Consider the following 21,671-nt stretch of genomic DNA (forward strand, 5'->3'; position numbering starts at 1 on the left):
AGGGAAGAAATCTTGCTGACAAATTACGAGCATTGGCGACCGGCGTCCCGGACAGATTCGACGGGGTAAAAATAAGGGCAGTCGAAGTTGCCCGGATTCTTACTTATAACTCACAAAGCGGTGGCAAAAAATATGTTATGTCCACCGCCTTTTTACCGACTCGGTATAATAATAAAAATTCGGCGGACAGTGACTCAATTTTATGTCCGAGCTCTGGAGATTATTTGAAACATGTAAACGGGCCGAGAAATTTTCGTCATGTGTGGGAAAGACGCGGTTGAAACTTGGCGCCCATTTGGCGGGGCTTTCTTTTTTAGATCCTTGTGTCCCGGTAATGACTCGATACCCACTCGCGTAATAACGGGCGAGCAATGGATAGGAGGATGCCTGTCTAGACGGTCGAAAAAACTCCACAACGTTCCACGGACTTATGATATTCCGAAATGAAAATACAAGAGAATGCGATTTTTCACCATTACGTATTTCATGGGGGAATTGGGCTCCGTCATGCGATTATGGTGATAAATCTTCGACCCTGCTGACGAGATTTTTCTGCACTTGATCAGAATTTGATGTTTGAATTCGTCTTAGGTTGAACATTGGTGGAATTATGTGAAAAGAAAATAATCTTACCTTCGTCAAGAGCATTTTAATTTTTATTTCTGAATCTTGTCACAGATGAAGATTGCACAATTCAAAATGACTGGACGAGTATTAATGATTTTCAGGATTTCAGTAAGTTCTGATTCGCATACGAATCGATTATTTTCAAGTTTTCTTGTAGTCCTAACATTTTTTAAATTCCACGATTAAATCGATTTCAAGGAGTTTTTTCAGCCACCAATTTTCAATCCAATGCCAAAATCTTGGTTTTGGAAGATACATTCCAGTATTAAAGAGCCAATACATTTTTCGGTCTGAAAATTTTATTTCAGAAATGCGTATGACTGTCTGGTAAATAGTTTAAAAAAATTATTAACAGTAATTCTGAACCCTTGAATCAAAATTCGGGATCAACGACCGAGAAATTGTTGAAAAAAAAAAAACAAGAAATATTGTACTAAAAACCGAAACCAGTTCGTTACCATTTTCAGTATAATTTTTTCCTCGAATTCTATGATCAAACGAATATCGAAGATCATTTTCCACCCCTGAAGTATGGAATTTTCGTTTTCCCCAGCTTAGTTGCCATCAAAGCTGACCCTTCAACTCCTTGGTCCGGGTTCCAGTGAACGTTGATACGTATTTCTCGTCGGGTAATTTTGCGAGGACGTTGCGACTACGTTTCCCGCAGAGAATGAAGGGGCCAAGAGCTAGAGGGCTCGGGATTTCGTGGACAGGCCGTCGTCTAATTCCGGCGGGTTCGCATGTCCCAGGGACGTTAGGGGGCTTCCATCCCTTCGTCCTCCTCCGCGCAGGCGAAATGTTCGAAATGAGCTATTAAAACAGGCCCGAGAGACTCTGGAGTGCGCCTGGCCCAGGGCACTCTCGCAAATAGCTTGAAAACACGAATTGCATTGCCCCGGGTTACCCCCTCCCCCCTTTCCCCCTTTAGCCCTCCCTCCCCCTCCTCCGCCGTCCCTCTCTCTCTCTCTCTCTTACTCTTCGTGTATCTGCTCGCGCTTTGCCTGCAGCTCGAACAGCACCGCACAGACCGCAGGTAAATGTACCTACCAGAGATCAAGATCGGGGTCACGAGGAATCCTGGCCTCTCCAGAAGACGGGGTGCTCGGTAAGAAATGGCGGGTAAGAAGTCAGCTGCAACGTAAACGGAGAACCAACAGCGGGAGCTTGTCTTCTTCGTAACGACATCTTTCCAAGTTACGGAGAAAATTTTCGTTGGTTTTAAAAGACTCGAGCTTTTGATGTCTGTTATTAATCACGCTGAGAGAAATTTTTAGTTACGGTTACCGCTCAGTTTTGAACTATTTTCAGTTTTTATTGCAATCGAAAAATATAGTTCTAGATAGAGGATTAAAATTAGTTCCGTTACTATTCTTTCTCATTACGATCACTGTTGCTAGATTTTCTTGCAACTGTTGCGAAAATTTAATGCTTGTGCAAGAATAAATTGATGTTAAAGCCTGACTTAACTAAAAAAGTAGAGCAAACCTTACAAACTGATTTTGCGTCGCAATGACCAAAAAAGGATCGACGATAGCGCAAATTGGTTACGCGTACCTCGTTTTTCGTGATTCCAACAATATTCAAACAGTTTTTTCAACGTTACTTGTTTTACTAAATTTTTCTATTCACTGTAACAAATGAAATTTTTCTCAGCGCACATCGTCGTTACATCGCTACATCGTTCATCAATGGTTCAATTTCGTCCTGTCAATTACGGACTATTGGAGAAGTTGCTTGAACGTAGGGTTCGAGTAGGTGTTCCTAATTTTTTTCAATATGCGATGTCAACTTGAATTGAAACGTTCAAAAAGCTCTCATTATTATACGACGATCGCTACTGAACATACCCACTGTCCCAAAGTTACCAGGAGTAACTATTAACCAAACGATTTAAAGAAGCTTGAAAAAACGGAGAATCGTTTCTAATTGAAACGAGATTTGACTCGCGAGTTTATTTGATACAACTTTATATCCCAATATCCTGATTGAACGATACCGAAGAGCAACTGGCTCTTTCGATTCTTGATTCACAAAAGTACCTAACCTGTTTCACCGCTGTTTCAAAGCTAGCAACGTCGATGCTGCAGGGTAATTACTAGTCCGTTTGAGTGCTTTGTCGAGTTCCCTTTTGTCGGTGATAAATAAAAAATAAACAACAGCAACAACATTATACACGTACCGTACGTGTTGACGTCAAGGGGTAGGATGATACGCATGTAGACGGGGGCATAACGTTACGCCGCAGAATCTGTTGTCCCATCAAATGACAACGCGCGATACACTCGGAGAAATGATGTGCGCGATGCAATTGCCTGATAATTAGATTCCCTTCTGGTCAAATGGCATAACTGAAATAACAGTCACATGTCAGCAGCTGACGTGTAATTACCGGTTTTATTGTTATCGCTGTAATTATCCCTGACTCCGATCGCCATTCTTAATGTTATTACTGTCGTCACAATGAGTATTGGTGTCTGTTATCATCCTGGTTGGGGGGCGCATTTATTGCTAGATGATTTGACGATGAAGTCTTTATTATGACGTATAGAACTGCAGAAGCGCTGTCCAGATACTTGAATCAATTCCAATCATAGAACACTTCGATTTGTGGAAAACGTCTAGGTATTGTTGACGTTTAATAGAATGACTTTCTACTAAATTTCAGTGAAAATTTTAGCTGTTTAAAGACGTCAAGAATCTCGACATTCCGAAGTATGATCGTGAGCCTGGTTTATCGATTTAGAAGATAAGACAATACAGGAAATGCCCACGTGTTAACAATTCGGTAAACTCATTCAGGGAAATCTGCCATGTTATCAGTGCTAAAGTCATGTCTTCATATCAGCAACGGGTATCCAGAAACCGCTACGTAGAACGCTATCCGTTGAATATTAGGGTGTGCAGGAGCAGCTCACCTTGCCGATGGCTCGAGACTCGTTTTAATGAAGCGGTAGTTTTGGCCGTTGGTGGAGTACAAGAAGTGGCCGTCAAGGGCAAAAGAACGCCGAAGAAGTCAAAGCACCCGACTCGGGAAAAAAAAAGAAAAAAGAAAAAGGAAAGCGAAGTAGAGGCTGCGGCACCGTTTAGTCGAGTCATAAAAACAGACTCGTTCCTTGTTGCCCGGAACCAAAGAAGGCACGTGTGTGGCTTTACCGAGCCGATGGGGCTATTGGTCACACATTTTTATTAGTCATCTTGATAAATTGGTATCAAGTATCAACCATCCAACGGCCACAACACCGCCATTGTCACTCCGGATGTATGACTATGTGGACTCACGTTCCGCATCGTCTGCATCACGCATGTGGTCCTGGGCAAACGTCAAGATCGGAGATACCGGAATGAGTGGCGCGGTATCACCACCGCCAAAACTGATCTGACGCATGGATTTAACCGGGTGTTTGATGCGTAAGCAGAAATTGGAAAGTTAAACGGTAGTCAAAGTGATAAACACCCCAAAAGTGTCGTTTGAAAGGTAACTGCAACGTTTCGGAAACTGTAGAGCGTCAAAACCTCGTCTTCAAGGTTGAATTCAAGGTACACACAAGTAAGGGAGAATAACGATCACTGCTGTATACAGACTGTACAAAAACAAATTACGTAATCCGACTATATTGTATCCGACTATATCCGACTATAGTGTATAATTCTGTAGATTTTGAACCGAGAATCTCCGGTGTTGATAATCACAAATTGTGATGAGCCAGTCTCGAATTCCCGCAGAGTGGGCACGACCAGCATTCAGTCAAGTCGATACCGAGGTGAACTAATTGGTGGTAGATCATCGGATCACGAGACAAAGCTTAACTCCATTACTGTAGTATATTAACGGTATCGAGTGAAGCGGAACTTGTGTAAACACGATCGTGAATATACGTATCGCAAAGGCGTAGAGGCGATCAAAACAATCTTCCAAAGGACACACGAACTTTCGACGTCAACACCTTTCCAGCAATATGTTTTCCGTTACACGAAATGCGACAGTGCTCCAGTGTGTCAAAGTCTCGAATCCAGTGTGGGTCGGTCACACCGTGGAATGGGAGTAGGCGGTTTGAGGTGCCTTGGGCTTCAAAGTACCGGCTACCCACGGCAGACGTGAACCCAAAGGCATGGATTGGTGGCCTAATCGTCGGGTGGGTTTTTTTTACGACCGTTGGGTTTAACTTTTTTCTGCCCACTTGTATATTTTTCAAGCCTGAACGCCTAGGCAGGTGAGAGCGCGCAGGTGTAATCAAACCTTTCATGCTGTCAGGTACTCGCCGTAACGGGCGTAACACGCGTTGAAGTAGTAAAACGATCGGGGTTGTGGTTGTGTTGTTGTGTCTGTGCATAGCGAATAGGATGTCGTACCTTGGGCAATAGCGACACGCGTTTTTACTCTGTGGATTCGAACGGGCCTGAGGGGATGAAAAATTCATTAACTTGCAAATGTCAAGGCTTGAGTGTTTTTATTAACTTGACGAGTCATCGGTGGCCCGTGATCTAAATCAGTGTTCGAAGCTTCTGTTTGGTATAATGCTCGGATGATTTAATCGAATGTTTTCGTGTTTTGAAACGAAGCGAAGTGAGCAAATTATGGATTCTTGAAGTGACTTGAAGTGATAGAAAATAACCAGATGATGTGGAGTAACTTGGGTAACTCTACAAACATGAGTAAATTAAAATTCGAATGAATCAACATCGGTCCGTTAAGTGACCACGTAACTCAAACTGAACATGAACTGTTTAAATCATTCCGTGTAAAATTGAACTAGCAATTTAATTAGCTTGACCTCGTGTGAGTTCAATCGCATTGACATGACTTTACGTGACCTAAGCTAATGGGTATTAAGTGATACTGTGATTCAAGTTGAATGATTGAGTTATATGATTTCTAGAGACCTGGCAAGTGGAGTTCAATGACTTTACGCAACTTTGAGTGACTTGGATCAAGTTTCCACGCGTAATCACAAGTGATTTTAAGTGACTTCGGGATAATTTCAATGAACCTCGCGAGACGTTATGAAGTGCCTGTAAATGGATTTGGAAGTGATTCCAAAACGATGACACCTTATTGTAAGTACAAAACGGCCACTTTAAAAGTATATTTTTTATACATTCTTGATTTCCTTTCGGTGTCGCAGTCTTTATTTCAGGAACTGATCTTAGAATTGTGCAAAAATTGAGGGTAAAATTGGAAACAGAGAAAATGTATTGACTGTTGTTAGAAAAGCGGGTTCCTTCACTGAGAAATTTTCAGTTCCGGTTACTGCTCAGTCCTTAACTATTTTCAGTTTTTGCCACAATCGAAAAATATAATTCCAGGTAGACAATGAAAATTAGTTTTCTAGCTGTTACCAGAAAGTCTAGTATCCGTTACTATTCTCACTCATTACGATCGCTGTTGCTATATTTTCTTGCAGCTGTTGCGAAAATTTAATGCTTGCGCTAGAATAAATTGACGCCAAAGCCTTATTTAACTAAAAAAAGTAGAGTAAACCTCAGAAACTGATTTTGCGTTGCAATAACCAAAAAAGGATCGACGATAGCGCAAAACGGTTAGGCGCAGCTAGTTTTTCGTAATTCCAACGATATTCAAACAGTTTTTTTAACGATACCTGTTTTACTCAACTTTTCTAGTTACTGTAACAAATGAAATTTTTCTCAGAGTTAGTCTTGGGATCGTTGACTCGCAGGTTTCTCGCGTGGCGATGAATATTAATTTGGCGATTGATGCACCGCTCGGTTACGAGATCAAGTTAACCCCGTTTAACCCGAAGTGCAACACACCTTGATTGTACAACGTTCGAGTCTCTTCGTGTCGGGGGGGATTTCCCCACAAAGCGTGAGCTCTTTACTCCGGTCTGTGCAATTATTATTGCACAACTGAACCTCCGCACGTTTCGCATCCACACTCGACTCGACGGTAAACGGTAATTAGATGGACGATCCTCTCGCAGAAATTGACGCAATTAGTCCAGATTGGCAGCCAACGCTGCTCTCTCATTATTGCAACCACACGCCGCTTTGAAAATTTCGCAAAATTCATTCGTCGTATTAATCTTGCGGATCGTTGTTGAAACGTGAAATTGAACTCTCTGTAATTTTAGCGACTTTCTTTATTTTTATAAATTACTTTTCATCAGAAGAATAGGTTCGTAGTATCGTACTCATATTTTCCTCTTTCACCCCATCAATTCAAATTGAGTAAATTTGAGCATCTATTTTCCGCTACTTTGATCCTGCAGACCGTAACCCTTAAAGATCAAACAGCTTTGGTATAACCCTGAAAGACGTTTCTAAAAATTGGAACATTTTTTTTTTTTTTTGAGAAACGAGTTATACGTTATTCCTGAACCGATACAAGCGTTCGGTTATTCGAAGCGCGGGACTAAATAAGAAACCCTAATCGACTCAGCTTGGTACTTGGAATATCGATTCTGTGAGTATAACGAGAAATGTGCCCGAAGCGCGAATCATGGCTATATATAATAATATAATACACACATCCTTACCGTCACGCGTCGCTTCACGCCCACATCGCCCGCAATAAAGATGCTATCGTTCCGGACGTTCGAAATTTAAATATGAATTGCTTTATTAATATAAAATTTTTTTCTCTTCTGTTCTTTTTTTTTTTTTTTTTATTTCTTTCTTTTACTACACCTCGCCGCCAATTGGTGGTTGTCAGAATGGCCATTCGTTAAAAAACCGTGGTTCTCATCCCCCCCCCCCCCCCCTTTTTTTTTATCTCTTTCAATGTCATCTCCTCATCGATCTCCACTCACTTCGTAGCTTCCTATCTTACGCAAGTGTGTTGATGAAACGGGATTTTCACTTTCTTCGCTGAAGAGCCATAACCACAAATTTTACACCGTTGTAGCTTCTTTATTTTGTATTGATAAAAAATTTACCATACATTTCCCTCCACTCTGAATGTAGAAAATTCGCTTCCTTTCTCAACGATTTTGAAAATTACTTTCCTTTGAAACCTGAACAACTTTTCTATTTTAAAACATTCCAAAATTCGTTTGAATTTTTTGTTTTCACACATGTTATAGATTGAAATTTGATAATGACATAAAATTGGATAGTTGGAAGCATATAATTTATACCATTTTAAGAATGCTGGAAGCTTTCTGTTATTACGACATGATTTTTCTTTTTACGATAAAAATTCTGTTAAACTCGAAAAAAAAAGTACAACGGGTCACGTCTTACGATAAACATTGACATTTATTTCGCTTGAAAAACTTCCTGGAAGTTCACGACCCTTTTTCGGTAAAGGTTGTTGGAGTTGGCTCATTTTTTTTACGAAAGATGTGAAGAAAGTTTGAAGAAAACATGAAAAAAAAAAAATTTGGATATATCAATAAAGTCAATGCAAAGTTTGTACATACTTTGTACAAATTGACGAAAAAAGAAAAACTTTGCTCTTCGAATGAGAGGCTAGAAAGCGTCGAAAAATTGTGCGCATCTACTACAGAAAACCGTACCGAGTATATCCTCGACTTTTTTTTTTTTTCTTTGTACACCCTGCGCCATTACGGGGTGAAATTTCGACGATTTCTTAGAGACATCCAATAACCCGCCGCAGGCCAACACATCCATAGAACGGCGAGATACAGGCTCGGTTCTCTCTCCTCTCCGTGCTTCACCGCTTCTCTCGTTTTTTTTCTCCCGTGAGAATATCGGGGGCGGAGGATTGCCCGGAGGCAAAACCGGGGTCCGTATGGCGCCGCGACGCGGCCTGCACGTCCTTTCTTTAGGTGGGACAACCGACCCCGAAGGGTACCTTATACTTGCTCCGAGTCACCAGCCGCTGATCGAGGCGGCCCTCCAGGTCGTTGGCCACGATTCAAACTTACGCCGATTGAATTTTAGTCAAGTGGATATTCGGGCGATAAAGGAGAGAGAGAGATGGAGGAGGGAAAAAAAGATGTGTAAAATCGATCGACAGTCAGAAACGATACTGCCGAGGTGTCGATGCGTGTGTTTGATCGATCAATGCCTGCCGAAAGTGTAATATCTTTGTTAGAATTTGTCGTCAAACTTTTCTGTAGATAGTCTTTGACGTACAGAGTGATTCAATCGAAACTCTGAGAATCGGAGGAGCCTAGTTAATGAATTGGGCCCCACCCTTCAGCCAATCTAACGAATCTTTAAGCATACCGGGACAGTCTCTTGAAACTTGAGAATCAACCGCGCATGCGCGAGATTTATCGGCACTTCGCGCAGGCTGGCCATCCCGAGTTTTCAGCTGTCAACCTGTTTCTGCCAGCGATGCAGTTGATACGAATTTTCGAGGTTAGAATCTCAAATAATTGAGGCAGTGACTCGGAAAGGTTTGGGAAGCGTTTGTTGTTGGGTCGGAAAATTGATTCTTCAAAGAACGGTCGGAATTCAATGCTTATGCTCTTTGAACATTCAAACGTACACATTTTGCGTACGTTGGCCCGCCTGCATCGCGGACAAGAATATCGCTGCGGGAAGATTTCGCCGACCAATGAGATTCAATTATTTGCAATCATACCTGAGGAGTTTCTTTTTTCAAAGAAAATGAAAATACTTAGATCAATTCGAGCTTGAAGGCTCTGTTATTTATAGTTTCAACAATATTTTATAATTTTTTCATCGACCCTAATAACAAAATGGGGGCATGTCGTATACAAGTAGCGAACGACAACGTTTTCAATTCTTATCCGATTGACTTGAACTTTTGACACAATCTTTGAAACCCATTTATCGAATCGAGTTTATGGCTAAATTCTTTTTATAGAAACTTTTCTCAACAACGTTTTTGGTCGAAAACTGAAATTTTTCGTTCATGATCGTATATATTTAAAAAACAATGTTTTTCTCAACATTACAGCTACAAGCTCGAACCCAAACATATGTTATCAAATCCAAAAAAAAATTTTCTTTACGTTACAAGTTGGACAGCAATGTTAAGAGATGCTTTCATGCGCCATGCCGCCGTTTTGCTATTAAATATCAATGAAAAAATTTCAAAATGTTCCTGAAACTATGAACAACAAAGTCCTCAAACTCAAATTGCTCCAAGTGTTTCGATTTTTGGAAAAAAAAAAAATATCCTTGCCGCGTGAAATCGCACGCAACATTCAGGGACCTCAAGAAGCTACCTTCGACTCGTGAAGCGTTGGTAAACGATATGACTTATCGCCAAGCATTAATGCATAAGAGGGGCATCGACCTGCAGCCGAGCACAGTGTCAGGGTTCAAACGTCAATTACATAGTGTAATTGGTCTAGCCGGCTAGAACAGTAGCAGCAGCAGCAGCAGCCTTCGCCTTGGCCATCACCATTACCATCAGCATCGCAGCAGCTATTCTAGCCCCACTCGGTATCTGGGGATCTGGTAACAGGCCGGTGATCTCACCCTGTAAATGAAACGTGGAATAATTAACGAAAATACTCGGCTGACCGACCATCTCTTCTCGTAGTCTCCGGTCCTTCAGCGAGTCCTCTTGGTCCTTCGCTCCTTCGAGTCTCAAGCTTCAATTTAGAACTTGAGTCGGGTCTTTCAGCGTCTAGACTACTGGCAATGGCAAATAATACCTCTGTTTTTACTTTTTTTTTTTTTCGTTCAAAGGGTGAGTCGCGAGCTATCGTTACTTCTCCTCGTCCTGATACTGCGAGCTCAGGCTTAGAGTTTTGTATTTTCTGTTTACTCCTCGTTTGAATTCTCGTGTTGATAAATAACGGACCCTTCGGCTCGTCGTAGTTTTACCTTTTCATTTCATGCGGGCACTTCAACTTACTTCGCGTCATTTTTGAATGGATTTGTTTATAAATTGATGCAACTTCGTACTTACCGAGTCTTTCCATCGCTTCAGTTACTTCATGTGAAACGTCGAAACGAACTCGAATTAAAAGGGCATCTACAGAAATTTTAGTTAATTTTTTTCTCGGGTAGAAAAAGTTTTTGAAATTTTAGAAGTCTTAGGTATGCATTTCTTACATCGTTTAGAGTAAATTTGACACTTTATGTCCTTATTTAAATGTATCAGGGTGATGCGCAGAGTGCAATTTTAATAGAGTACAAAAAGGTAAAAATTCATTGCGCGCAAGGTTTCTCACTTAATATTTGTAGCATAGCATACGGATTTTTCTGGCACAATCTACTTGCAAATGCCCAAAAATTGTCATAGGATTATTTCAACAGCTTCATTTTTAAAAATTAATCATTTTTCAATATAAAATTTATGGTATTTCAGGAAAGGTTAGGAAAAATGCGCTCAAAGTTTAAATTCTCATACAAATCAAAGGTTTTCGAAAATCGATACGGGTAAAATTTCAAAAAAACGACAGTCAATTTTTTGTCTATAAATGCCGTCTTAACGACTCTAACTCATCGCGAGTGACTTCGAAGAACGACTAGAATTCTTCCTTTTTTCCAAGTTGACGTAACTTCGAGTGGCTGTAAATAGTTTCACCCCAACTTGGAGTGAATCAAAGCCACCTATCGCTAAGCGTTCAACTAAGTGTGCTCAACTCGAAGTGTAAATCGTTTGACCTCTCGCTGCTTGGCCGAAAATTATATCGCCAAAGTAAACTAATAACGCGCGTTCATCTCGTGCAAAAGATTTCTTATCGCACTTTTCGTTAATTAAATTTTTTCCACCCTCGCCATTAGACATCGCTCTTCTTGGAATTATACCTGCAACATATCCACTCAACTCGGAGCGCACCGAAACTGCAGTACAGCGGTAGCCAAGGTGGTTGGCTTCGTCTTACGCTGTTCTTGAAAGTTAATTAGTCGGAGTGCCGGCACAAAGACTGTGACAGCACGTCCTGTAGCTACGAGGTACAATCACTCGGTGGGCAACCCCTGTTCTTTTATTTGCACGGACGGTAACCTTATTTTGACCTCATTCTAATCTTGCGCGCAGCTTCTCTTAATCTGGCTCAAGCTGATCCCAGATGTTTTTTTTCTTTTTTTTTTTTATGATTACGGATGTTGAAACAACGAATAAAGTACCAACGCTGAATGGAAACATGGTAAATCTGGTTTTCAAAATCCAGTAATAAAATGACTGAAGCAGGTTCAACAATTTTTCGTGCTAATCAACGGGGAAAAATTTTGAATGGATCAGTTCAACGGTTCAAAATTTTTTATTACATTTTTCTTCAAACTGAGCTAATGGAATTATGTGATATTTCGTATCACTTTTTCTAAATATACGATCATGTTTTTCCCAGTTTACATATTTATTTAAAAAAAAAAAAAGAAGTATGAATTTTTTGTTCTTGCGAAACTATTTTTTATAATTTTGATTTGAAAATCTTTGCAATTGGTTGCCGAACCCGATCAGTTTCAGATCTTTCAAGATCAACCGTTCTGGATATCAGACAAATTCTATTTTCTTCATGGCGTCGAAAATTATGGTTAAAAATCTGTTTCTTCCCCAAACTATACGTCGAACGGCTCCCCAATAACGAGATATCGTATTTCTAATTCAGTCCGTCGATGAGGAGTGACTTCACGCGGATCAATACCGTTCGTAAAACTCTATTGAAGATGAGAAATTCATGGAGTTGTAACGAGCGTCGACCGGAAACGGACGTCGGACGTCTATACGAGGGCAATTAGGCGATGCACCGAGCAATGAATTAGGCAGTTCGGTTGGCGGATCCGTAATATCGGTGTCGCGTCTGGCAATCTTCTTTTCCCCTCGGTAATTCCGGGTTCTCTTCCCGGGCGAGAGTCCCGTGGGAATGATATACCGCAAGAAATTGAGTGAAAGAGACAAATATCATCATTTCCCTTGTCGTCGACGTAATCGTTGCTACGGGGGGTGGAAGCCCGGCAGCCGAAACGTTGCGGCAGAAACGCACCCGCCTCGGTGTAACTTTACCGTAGACACAACGTAAACACAACAACGCCGACACAATAGCCAATGAAGACGAGTTCTCATTGTGTTGGATACATTACGCTATCTACTCCCCCGCATCACCGCAAGGCACACGCGTCGTGATTTTCACCAAGGCGCAGCTTCTCTAAACCCTCCAGCTATATCCCATTTTCCTCGGAAGTCGTCACCGCTCGCGGAATCGAATTCGAAACGTTGATCCTTCGACAAAAACGACATTTGTTAACAAGGTAGGAAAAAAAAAGAATTATTTGTTAACTCTTTTGCTAATTAACCTTCGATTTCAACTCGTCGTTAGATTATTTTTAAACTCTTGGCTCTCTACGTTGTACGCAATAAGAATTTATGCGTAAAGGAATACCAAAAACAAAAATTTGGGAGAGGAATGTGTATGCTTTTTTTTTTTTATTATTATTTCGAATCGTCGAACAAAAATGATCGGGACAGTAAATTTCGTTATCGAATGAAAAGTGAACATTTATTCAAATCGATGCAATATCGGGCATTCCACGTCGATTTTATTCTTCTTCCAGGATTTTGTTATATTATGTGATAGTTGTGTCCCCGATTTATTTCACAATTTTTCGAGCCATCCTTCCCGAGTTCTTGCAATCTCAAATTTTACGATACATGTTCGAAATCCACGAATATTTTATCGATGATATCTCCAAATTCAAAAGTCGTATCAAGAAAAACAAGGATGTATTTGGATTCTTCTTGAATTCAACTTTTTGAAAAAAAATGTTTCAATATTTTCAAAATCGACATAACTGATGAATTTTTCATTCTCTTCTTTGAACATCAGTTACGACAGTTTAAACGTCGCGGAAAGTTTTTCAAACATGTTTTTTTTTTTCAAAAACTTAGATTCAAGACAAATCCAAGCACCCCCTTGTTTTTGTTGATACGATTTTTCAATTTGGAGACATCGTCGATCAATAATTCGTGAATTTTGATCATCGTAAAATATGTGCTTGCAAAAAAAAAAAAAAACGGTGTGCCCTATACGTGTGTTCATTGTATTCAATGAATTCAACAATTATGTTTTTTTTTTTTTTACTTCTCTTTCTCCTTTACAGTGCGTATAATTGCACGAAATTTTCCACCTCACCAAATAAGTTGCACATGTCAGTCTTCTACTTGTTTTTCAGTTGCTATTTTTCCTTCACTCTATAAATAATAATATTCTAGGATAAAACAAAGTTTGGTGAAAAATCTTAAATAGCTTACCCGTGCCTATAATCCGACGATGATAATAACGCATCAAATTTTGCGAGAGTCATTGTTTTCTTTTCTTTTTTTTTTTTCACGAAGAAAGTGAGTCAGCTTCTATTCCGGAGGTGAAAGATTTGAAAATTGGCTGCCAGCGGGTGGCCGGGAAATGAAAAATGAGCCGATTATACCGTTGAGGTAAAAAGTGGATCTTATTAGACAAGCGAGGAGTTAGCTGACAAGTGGTACATATACGTATTACGCATATTATACGATATTTGTACACGAGGCAGGGGTGAAGGATGGTCGTTGAATTCACTGGTCCGTGCATCCAGTCAATTATTGTCTTATGCAGTGCGTGCGGGTAGCGGAGTTCATCACTTGTCGGAACAACGTGGCGAAGCCTGCAGGGGCAAAGATTAATTAATTAATTAACCCTATGAAAGAGACTGACTCCGACGAGACTCGACGGTGTCTGGATGAAAAAATGTACCAATAAGACGTATCCGCTTTTTTCTCAGGGCTCCATTCACGTGCTATTTATTCTAAAATCAAGTATCGACTTATTTCCGAGTGAAATGTAAATTGAACCATAACGATCAAAGGAAAAATTTGGATTACTTATCTACGATACTCTTTCATTATATGGAAGAAAATATACCCTCATCGATTATTATCTCATCCTTGGGCTGTTGTTCGAGGCTCAAAGTCGATGTCGAATTATTTACTTCGCTATTTTCAACCTGCTTCGATCTGCATGGGCAACTTAAAAAAAATTTCGGTGATTAAATAGCTTAATTAGGACGTTGCGTGATATCCAACAGTTTGGGAGTAAATATAACTTGCACACCGATTCACGCACACTCGAGTTACGTGGTGGGTGTTTTACGTTAACGCTGGTTCTGGAAGAAATAAAAAATAAATAAATAACTAAATAAAACAACATCGATAATCACAGCGAGGAATGAATTTGAGCAGAATCGAAAAACGAATTTGCGGTGTTTAATTTTTTCGATTTTTTTTCCCGTCAAGTTTAGTGCAAAGAATCAAATCACGTCGATTGTTTCATCATTACGTCAAACAGATTGTGAGAATATTTTACTCATCAAAATTTGTATCGTTGTTCTTTTCAGTTAATGTAAAACATCGGTACAAAACTTTCACTTCCGTTCCTACGAAACTGTAACGAAATTTTTCTTTAATATACGGGAATTTAATCAAATAAAACAAATAGGTGAAATTAAAAAAAAAAAAAAAAAATCATGCAACAGGTATTATATTCTTTATCATGATTTGCAAAATGAAGAAGATAAGACTTAGAAAGAAATTAATAAAGTGATTTTTCTTTTTGGCATATACAATTTGCAAAATCAATTGATGTTTATCAATTACGCTTTACTTTTAAGATTTTCAACAATTTTTCGACCAGATATTGTATATTTTTTAAAACTGATTGGTATAGCCGGATAAGTTTTTCCACAATTTTATTTCAACTTTGATATGACCAAAAAAAAAAATCAACCAATTAATTTCTCTCCAAGTCTTGCCTTCTACATTTTGTAAATCACGATAAAAAATATAATACCTGTTGCATGATTTTTTGTTTTTCTTTGATTCTCACAATTCCCATACATTGTGTAGATATAATACATTTTTGGATACGACAGATCTCCGCCGATAGGTGAAGTTACGCATCACAGTCAAATACCAAGTCTCTGGTGTATCACACTCGGAGTAATCGATACACCGATACATCCGGGGTTGACGGCGACAGCTTGTGTAGGTATGCGTTGTATACATAAATGCATGTATACAGATTTATAACCCTCCATCGTGTGGAGAAGAGAAGGTTCGAGAGTGAGTTGATATAGGAAGGGTGGTGGTGTGGGGGGATACGAAAACATCACGCTCAAGGTAATTCATACATTGGCTGTCACGTACGGGGGCGTTAACGCGAAATGCCCAAATATATATGTATGTATATGTACACACACGAAGGGTTCGGCTAATATGTGTGTGTGTGCGTGTGTGTGTGTGAATGCGTATAGTGCACCTAACTGGCTATTAACTTCATTATTTTCAACGTGCGTTGAAGGGTGGGGAAAAGGGGGTCGCGGCATTATGTTTTATAGGCCATAACTGACAGGGGAACTGTCCAAAAAGCCCGCGAGCCAAGTCTTGCGGCGCGTGTATTTTACGATCGGTGTAAATTCTATCGATAACATACATATATATATATATATATATATATATATATATATATATATATATATATATATATCTTTTTCAACCACTAAGCTAAAATTTTAGAGAAAATCGAAAAGATCGAAGTGTTTCCTGATTCTCAAACCCGTCGATGAATATTCGGGCAATGAATTCTGAAAGGAATGTTACGCGACACCCAGAAAACTCTGCGCCTGTGAAACGATTCCGAAGAATTAATCTACCGCGTGAAAAAACGGCTTTTTGTTCTACGGTCTCTGTTTTATTAACCGTCGGTAATGATCAATGAAACTGTTTTACCCACCGCGCGTATATTGTACGATCTGTTTAAATTCTGTCGATGTTGCGTGTACACATGTTTTTTTATTTTTTCCACCATGCAACGAAAAGTTGACATTGCATATCTGTTAATAAAATAAAATTAAACAATTTTGTCCTTATTGTTAACTCTGTCGAAGAATGGGATACAGAATCTTGGAAAAACTGTGATATCCATAAAACCCTGGACCTGTAAGCCGATCTCGAAGAATTTGTCGACGGAATGATGAATCGCCTTTCTGTATTATCGGATCTACCTCATCGACCGTCAGTAATGATCGACCAAATTATCCTCCCCACTTGACGCCCCGGATTCAGGACGCACCGGTCGTACCAATTTTGCAAGCGTAACGGACGACATGTTAAAGTATCTAATAAACACATGTAGTTCTACCGTATTAAATATCGCTTTCAAAGGGGGTTGAAACGGTATATCGGGCTCGTGCATGCATGCATTTGACGGCGGAAACATAATATCCCCGAGGAAAGCAGCGTGTTTTTTTTCCAACCTTTTTGGCAGGAGTTTTTCCATATTTTGCGCCGACGAGGGAGATCGAGTCTCAAAGCAGACATCAAAGTGGGGAGAATAAATACACGCCAAATATGATTTTCGTAGCAAACGAGATATAAATGTGAATGGAAACAAAACGAAAGCTATGAATGAATACGCGAATGAATGTGCAAAAGTAAAAACCGAAATCTGCTTTTTCAAACGAGCAATTCAATTGAATAAATTCATCAATCACCTCTCTGTTGATGTTTCCTTCGCTGCCGACATGCTTCTTGCCTCTGTCTTGATTATTATAAAATCATTCTTAAAAGCTTGAATGCCTCCGGCTCTTTCTTTTGACCTCAGAATATTTTCTCCTCGAGAGACAGCGAGCTGAAATTAAATACATGTAATCCATGATCATGTCATTTAAGAATTTTTCCCCATAAAATAAACGTGGTTTTAGATTGACAATTATTTAAAATTCAACAAATCTGCAAGACTTTGTTACTCCACAAGTACGGAGAGGAAAGAAAGAAAATAAAAAAAATTGTCGAAACTGAAAATTCCTCGAATCGGTATCTTTCAGAACCATTATTCATTTTCGGCAGGAGACGACAGCTCCGTATCAACCAGGCGATTACTTCCGATTTACCTAACGCAGCCTGCTCATAGCTATTGCTCGGGCCATTTAACCGCTTCTGCACAGGGTCAAAGGTGAAAGGAATTGAACGCCGAGCCGCTGTATAAATTCATTCGGGATTAGCGCTAGTCGTAAGTGGCTAGGCAAAGTAACGACGCGTTTAAAGCCGAAAAACCTAAACGTAATCCCGACAACTAATCACCAGGATTTTCGTTACAAAATCAGCTATACGTTTAAACACGCTGCAGGCGCACGGCTCGACTAATTGTATAATACACCAACCCCATGAATTTTGAAACAGTTCTCCACAAGTTTTATGGCTTCATATTAAAATTTTTAAGTCAGGAAGAAATTTGTTATTCAAATCGAAATGTAATGTATTCAAATAATTAGATAGACAATTGGCAAAAAGGAATGACGTATCGCTCTTCTGTATTACCGGAACTATTTGATTGACCGTTGCTAATGAAGAACGAAGAATGATGTTAAAATTTACCGATGGAGTGACAAATCGTTTTTCTGTATTACCGTATCTACTCCATTGACCGTCGGTAATGATCCAAAAAATTAATCTCCAGACTCCACCTCCGGAATTAAGATCGTACAGTAAATAACACCTCATCTTTTATCGAAGCGTCTATGTGCAAGGGGTAAAACAGGACGCGATATTGTTTAATCCAACTCCATTCCACTGAAGTTGATGTGAGAAAATTGAAGGAACTGGTTGGAATTTTTTTTGGAATAATGAAAACAGACGCACCCAACGTTTCGAAAAATAGATGTTGCAAAGTGGAAGGATTGTTTTCCTTCCATAAAACCGATCGGTTAACGTTACGCCGCACCTGTCGTTCCGTCTTTCACCCACCGTATATTTCCGTATCAATTCCAATTTGAGACCTCGACGCGGAATGCGAAGCTGCAGAGGGGTACTGGCGCGAATCGAATTTTTATTAAAATTTCATTCACCCTTCGCGAAACCACAGATAGGTATAATAATAAACCAACGCGAACCTCTGTCTTACGCGGAGTCGTTTTTCCCCTTCAGATACAATCGAATCGCCGAACGAGAACCGTAACGAAAATATCAGTTGGAAATGCGAAAACATTCGGCCTCAAACGAGATGCGGAGACAATTGAATGTATTCGGATGTATGCGTATTGGTATAAACTATACATAGATATATAATATACCCAGTGACGTATCGAATCACAGCTTTTTCCCATGAGATTTCACGAAAATCCGACAGCCGAATCGGAAAATTCCCCACGGATAAAGGAAAGGAGGATAAATTGAAAAAAAAAAACGGGGATAAAAATTGTTTTGTTTCGATTTCTCGATTTATTCTTAACCCGTATATCTATATTTGATCGCTTTCTTTTGCCTCCACAGTTATTCAAATATTTGTTCTCATCTCTGTGTTTTATTTTCCTTTCTTCTTTGTCCTCCTCATTCTACAAAGAGGAAAAACTCTTTCACGAATACTGATAAATATACACGTGAATTTCGCTCGACTGATCCGCAAGGATATACAATTCCATATAAGGAAATTCATCTCAATATGATTTATTTTCTATATGCAATTTCGAATGGTCGATCGTTAATTTTTTTAATCTGATTTGAGTCGCGAAGTTGGTGGAATTCGCAACATTGATAATCGTTTCGTTGATCGTTCTCTGATTGTTCAAAAGCAAGAAGAAATATTTGATACGGTGTGTTGAAGAAATAATTTCATCTATTTACACAGAGTCAATGTCAACCGCCGCACAAACGAATCGATTTTTCATTCAAAGTTATTGAGATTGCCGAACAAAAAGGAAAATTGCGATTAGAAGTGATCATATTCTCGATTCCTGCTTGAATATTTTTTTTCTCCTGGTATATTTTTATTGTCTTATTAACATTCCTTAAAAAATCAACACATGAACAGATCGGCTGAATATGTTTGAATCAGAAATGTAATTCGGCAAGTTAGCGATTATTTCGGAATTAACATTTAATTAAACTCTTCCAGTCGAAATTAGTGATCAATTTCTTTTCAAGTCCAATTCTTTCAAATTCACGTTGATGTGTGTGCGTTTTTTTATTTTAAATTATATTTAAGTATACAAACAGATTTATAAGGTTGACGATTTGCTCATATTCATTGTAACACCGCCCAAGTAAATAAATCTGCGTTTCGATTAGTTTCTACGATTTTATTTATAATCGTTTAATTTTGCCTTGACATGCAAATTTCACGATTCCTAATCTGCATTGTAGAAATCAACGCGTCTTGTACAAGTTCTACCTGAAATCTGTGATCGGTTGAAAACAATATTTCAAAATAACTTTAATGCAATCTATATTATACTCCAACTTGTGTAAGTTATCGCAAATTCAGCAAAATTTGTCGAGAATTCAATTTTGATTTTCACACGCCTCATAGAGCTTGATAATACCTACTATCAGTCGAAATTTCGCAGCTTGCAAGAAAATTTCTCTATCAAAAATAATCCAAGTTTCAATTTCCTGTCAAATACAGCCAATCCGCAGACATAAACAAGTGAAAAAAAAAGAACTGATTTGAAAACAGCGGTTGACATCCGGTGAGTGAATTTTTTTAATTTTGTTTTTGTTTGTTTTCATTTTTTATCCGCACCTTGCGGTGTGTGAAGAAATCGCACGTGAATTCCTCTCGAGAATAAACCCGGAGTATATATCGCGGGCTGGGTAAGCCGGCGGGTAAGCTGCGGTGCAATACGATCGCACGGGGGTCGTGAATATTTTTTTTCTGGCTCGAATGAACGGGATATATACTCCGCACCGAGACACGGTCGCGTTTCAATCCCGGCGGTGCGTTGCGCCCCTGACGGATGATGCGGGGAGCATATTTCTCCCGTGTTTCCTCAGCGTATACACATACACCCCTACCTATACACAAAAACGCCGAAGGGGTGCGACAAGGGGCGTGAATCGCGCCTAGCGGGCCAAACTAATAACGAGGATCTTTAAAAGCAGGCGGGTGTATTTTTCACCCCGGGATTTATCCTACCGGCAGCAGTTCCTCCATAGGCGGCAGGTAACTTTCTGTCTTATATAAGAAAAGTTCTCGCTCCCCGATGCGGCTTCTTTCACTTCTTCTTCTTCTTCTTCTTCTTATTCTTCCATCTCCTGTCTTTCCCTCACCTCGAATACTCCCCTTTGCTCCCGGATCCGCAAACAGAGCAGCCCGGATATAATACACTTTTAATTTCCGGATTATCAAGCTACGACTCCGAACCAACTCGCTTCGTCGGATTATTTCGCTGACTCATATTCCGTGTCTGTCATATCGTCCTAGTTCGAGAATTATTGAACAACTCTTGGCAGCCTTTTAACTGTCAATTTAAGTTTCATGGTCGGCTGCAGCTGGGGCGAAATATTTCTAACCACTTCCTGTCTGCAATTATTCCCTCCGTAATTTCTTCGCAAGGGTCACACTCTCAACTAAGTTAGACATGTGGTTATAAGCCGTGTTACAGTCTTTTCGAATGGTTTCAAACCCTGATTTCAAGATGGCGGCCGGTGGCATTCTTTCAAACCTTATTACTCCGAGAATCACAAGTATATCTTAACCAAATTTACTGTATAAATTCTTGCCACCGTCGTCTATGTGAACGAATTTTTCTAGATTTCTTTAAGCTGGCGTTAAAAAATGGTGGTCAATATATTTTTTCAGGTGTAAAGTTCTGGCGATTTTCCTCGAAGAATCGAAGGCTTGTAGGTTTCCAAGTTTGATCATTTTAAAATTATCACTGTTCAGAATCGATTAAATGATCGCAATAAACTTGGAAAAAATGCCATTTGATGTTTGTACATTCTGTATAAAAAAAGATAAATAAAAATGAGAGAAAAGTTTTTGAGATTCATTTCGTACAAGCAGCTCTAACGCGAGTTATTGCGCTGTTATTTGTTTACTTCTCAATCCACTTATTTATGTGCGGGCTGTAGTGGGCGATGAAAATCCGATTCCAGAATTCTCTGAACGCGGCGTGGGTTAATAACGTTCCGTATTATACGCCTTCCTTATTTCTGTTCTCTGGAAAAGGATCGCGGTAAGTATAAGGCGAGGAAAAGATCGGCAGGGGGGGGAAAAATTTTCGCAATATCTTTAACAAGCCGGCTCTGTTCTGTCAATAACGTTTGTAAGGACGAAAGTTTGTCGAAGGGGTCAAAAAGGGAGACTCTCGTTCTTTCTTTCCTTCTATCTCTCTCTCTCTTTCTTTCCTCCGTCTCTTATTTCCAGCCAGCTAGCCGGTTCTCTTCG

General features: G+C 39.6%; 1 protein-coding gene across 5 annotated transcripts in view; it reads left to right on the forward strand.

The window, feature by feature from the left end:
- Positions 1-4,377: 4,377 nt before the first annotated feature.
- LOC124186521 overlaps positions 4,378-21,671 on the forward strand; it is an 85,706-nt gene continuing 68,412 nt past the window's right edge. For 4 of the 5 annotated variants that reach the window (XR_006871685.1, XR_006871686.1, XR_006871684.1 and 1 more), the window contains exons 1-2: positions 4,378-5,682; positions 6,939-7,048. The gene's annotated coding sequence lies outside the window, so the exon portion shown is untranslated. The remainder of the gene's footprint in view (positions 5,683-6,938; positions 7,049-21,671) is intronic. The other variant, XR_006871687.1, reaches the window with a different exon arrangement.

Source organism: Neodiprion fabricii, chromosome 7 (assembly GCF_021155785.1).
Source record: "Neodiprion fabricii isolate iyNeoFabr1 chromosome 7, iyNeoFabr1.1, whole genome shotgun sequence".
In the NCBI taxonomy this organism is placed as follows: Eukaryota; Metazoa; Arthropoda; class Insecta; order Hymenoptera; family Diprionidae; genus Neodiprion; species Neodiprion fabricii.